This window comes from Sprattus sprattus (genome assembly GCF_963457725.1).
Source record: "Sprattus sprattus genome assembly, chromosome: 14".
NCBI lineage: Eukaryota > Metazoa > Chordata > Actinopteri > Clupeiformes > Clupeidae > Sprattus > Sprattus sprattus.
The window spans coordinates 9,428,509-9,432,846 of NC_137912.1; positions in this window are offsets into that span (position 1 = coordinate 9,428,509).

The window sequence follows — 4,338 nt, forward strand, 5'->3', positions numbered from 1 at the left end:
AGCTTTAGGGACGCTAACATCCTACTGTCTCAATTCGTCGATTTGACTGTCACGAGCACATGTCTCACACTGCTGCATAATTCTGAATGCCTGTCCAGAGAGTCAGGGCTGTGTGAAATATGTTCGAACCTTAATGGCGACTAGAAGGAAGCTAACCTCTCCACTGCCTCCATTCGATATTCGATTCAGTATTGCTTACTGGGGTCCTGCCATGAGCAGCACCAGTACCCAGTGACTGGATCAGGGAGATTCAGAGGAAGTTTAGCCCTCAGGTCTCAGTCCATGACTGAAGAACTCTGCGGAAGAATGTTTGACAGGTCACGGGACCAGACAAAGGTAACTCCACACCTCCATCCATCTCCTCCTCCACCCCCCCCCCCAAAAAAGGAGGAATCCGTCACATGACCAAGTCTCACCGTGAGCCAAATTGGCCAACGAAAAGATGATCCTCTCCACAGGAAACATCTGGATGCAATTTCCACGGCAAACCTGTTTCGACTACTCGCAAAGGGCATGACGCATCTTCAAACGTTCCTCCACCATGCCCCCCCCCCCCCCCCACCAGCCCCCTAACCTGCCTCTTCATCCCCCCCTCCCTCCCTCTCTCCTCTCGAGCCAACATTATCTGGTCCTCTGCCACCCGACAGCCCCACATCCTATTTAATCTGCCTGTAAGAGCACCTGTCAGCTCAGCGCTCCACTTCATTAGACTTCCACAAACATCCGATACAAACACTTTACGGGAACAAGCACGGGGACTAATCGCTGTATGGCCTGTGGGGAACTGGGAATAACAATGACTAAAATACCCGAAAGAAAACCCATGAACAAAGAGGCGATGGTCTAAATATAGCGAACGGGGATGCAGGAACAAAAACACTTTGTTAAGTGCACCGGCGATCAATCGACAGGAGTTCAAGTGTGCTGGAAAAATGGCTTTAGCTTTTTTTCCAGGGCTGTCAACAAGTATCTCTGCTTTCTCAGCAAGAAGGGGGCAAATGTGCTGAATGTCTGTGTTTGAAGTGCTGGAGGTCAGAGGTCAACTGACCCCAGTCACATGTTCTAATGGGAAGGATCTTTTTTGGGGAAAGGATACAGGAAGCGGTAGAGATGAAATCAACTGTTCTCACATCATTACTCGCTTGCATTACTTCCTGCCATATTCTTCCTGGATCCAGTGTCCCAATGACACAATGAATAAAATAGGCACAAATGAGAGAATTCACAGAGAGAGAGAATATTATCGAGTCTGCCCTACAAGTCCCTACCCTTACGAGGGAGGAATAGTGTGTCAAGAAAAAAAAGTCCCATCCCACTCTCACCATTAAATGTGTCAGCTGTTAAAAAAGAAAGTGCCAACCAGACAGGCCCTGGCAGAGCTCCATCAGCTGGCACCAAATGACAGGCATCAGGCGCCTCATTAGACACCACGGTACCACCCCCTCATGCACCCCGGCGTCTCCGGCCAGGAGGTCTCCACACCGAACCTCCATGTGGGTGTGTGGTTATGAAGACACACACACCAGACACAGGTGTGTGTGTGTGTGTGATAAACAACAATATGCTAATGCGAGGCATCTCTCCGCCGAAAGCTGGTACCAAGGCTTTGGCTTTGAGCAAGGGGGTGAGCTTCTTCCTGCTTTCTAGCCCTGTGCCAATTAAAAGCTGCCAAGAAATAATAGTCTGCTAGGGGGAGTACCAGTAAGAGAAGCAGGATCTATCTATGGTGTGCCGGCTTGTGTCTGATGTGGCTAAGTCTGTGTGTTGTATCTACCTGCCCCGACACAGACCTGTGATGGGATGCGAGTCGAATGCTGGCGGCACTGAGCTGTTATATTCCGTTGTGATGCTTTATTTTTTTCTCCCTGTAAGACTGTTTTCCCTGTTACCATTTTTACATGAAGCCAAAAGCAGACGCCTTGGTGGAAAAAGGGGATTTCACGCTAACGCGACAGGTCTTTGCACGGAGGCCTTTGCGTAGGAAGATCCACCAGAGGGCTCTTTTGGCAGAGTTTGGCATGGCACCCAGGCCCGACCTTGGGAGTGCGGTGGAGCGGTCGCGGACCGACATGCAGAAGCCGTTGTGCATAAACATGTAGCGACCGGGAACGCTGCCACTCCGTCCGAAATGACAGCTTCATCAGGGCGGCGCAGCGCTCAGTCACGGCTTACTGGTATCTTACGCCCTGACCTCGGACAGACCACACATAAATCAGTCTCCTTAGACACACACACACACAAACACACACACAAACACACACACACACGCACACACACACACACACACACACACGCTACTCCTCCTCGTTACTCCACGCATACATTCAGCAACAGTTACTAGAAGGTTCTGTGCTGAAAGTGGTGAGGCAAAGGGAGTAGAGAAGCTTGAAAACTCTAAAACTAATTGGAGAGAATTGGGAAGCGAGGAGAAAGGCTTCAAGTAGGCTGCAGGGGACAATTCAATGCCATTACTGCCGCTTATCTGACAGCTTTTGGCAAGAAAGAGACAAAGAAATCAAACATCCTTTCTCCTACTATGAGAGGGAGATTATTGTGTGTGTGTGTGCGTGTCTGTGTGTGTCTGTGTGTTAGTGTGCACGTTTAGTACGTTTGTGTGAGTGTGCTTCTGTGTGTGTGTGTGTGTGTTTGTGCATGTGTGTGTGTGTGTGTGTGTGTGTATTCGTGAGTGTCCATGCATAAGTGTGTGTGTGTGTGTGTGTGTGTGTGTATGTGTGTGTTTGTGCACGTGTGTGTGTGTGTGTGTGTGTGTGTGAATTTGTGAGTGCCCATGCATAAGTGTGTGTGTGTGCCTATGTGTCTATGTGGATGAGGGTGAGTCTTCCGTGAGACAGTTCACAGGCAAAGACGAACTCAGCTAACTCTCTGCCCTATTCACGCCTCTCCGCTACAGTGCTCTGTCGCCTCTGGACCAAACACCGCGCTATTCCCGGCCCTGGCCCTGCTCTCTAATTATCGTCCCGCTCGCCGACCTGTGCCGTTCTGCCCCGCCGGGGCAAAAATCACCACGTCCGCGCCGTCAGACGGCGAACACGAGCTGCCAACGTGCAATTTGTGGGTCCCCGCTTCCCCTTGTGTAGGCCTTTGCCAAAACCCAGACCTCGACAGAGATAGAGCTGAAGACAGCAGCCCCACCCTACCCCACCCCAACCCTCATCCACTTCCTACTTCCTGTTTTGCCCAGGTCATGTGACAGCCAACTGAGCCTATGTTAGTTATTGTTGTTGGCCTGAGCCCACTCTTGAGGTGAGACGGTGCTATAGAGCAGTGGTTCTTAACCTGGGTTCGATCGAACCTCAGGGGTTCGTTGAGCCACTCTCAGGGGTTCGGCAGGGGTCAAGACACACGCAGTATAGCCCGGTTCACACTAGCAATGTCGGGCCGTTTTTATACATACCTACGTTTTGAAGAAATCATATTTTATTTTTCAAACAATAAAATTCGAATGCACTGATGAAGCTTGCAGGGTTCAGTACCTCCAAAAAGGTTAAGAACCACTGCTATAGAGTGACCAGCGGTCTGGGTGTGAGTAAGGAGGGCGCACACCGTATCTCCTTCGGTTATCTCTTCCAGGGTGAGGAGGAACCAGGGCATCGTGGGTATTATTCACACAATGTGCTCGGAGCGTAATTAGTCACGCTGGCTCGTAGCACTCAATTAAAGATGGCCCCCCCTCGCCAGGGGTGAGGGATCGCCGGCAGAACAGACAAGGGCTTCGTGACCTGTTGACTTCAGCCGAGACAGAAAAGGGCACAGACAATCGCCTCGCTCTCCATTACTCATTCTACCCTTATTAATCTTTTACTCTCCCTTCACTCTCTTGATCTCGCTCTCTGTCTCTCTTTCATACTCTCTTCCGATATTCATCTCCTTCTCCCCTCTCTTCGCTGCATCATTTCACTGCCCCTTCCTCCTGTTATCACCCCTTCGGCTATCTTTCTTCCTCAGCTCTCCTCCCTCCCTTGGCTCTTCACAAGTCTTCACTGAACTCCTTTCTTCACTGCACTGCTCTCTTACCTCACCCCCCCCCCACTCCCTCTGAGGCAAATAAATAGCAATAGCAGTCTTCAATGCTCTCTTCAGTTCTCTCTAGACTCTCTCCCTCTCTCTGGCTCTCTCTCTCTCTCTCTCTCTCCCTCTCTCTCTCTCTCTCTCTCTCTCTCTCTCTCTCTCTCTGAGGCAGGTAAATAGCAGCCATAGTGGTTGGAAGCAGAGTGTGGAAAGGCCAGGGTGTTTGTCCAGTCTGAGGAGGCCTGCTGTGTGTGGCCACCCCACCCCACCTGCCTCTCCAGAGGGACACTCATCTCTATCTCCTTTCAC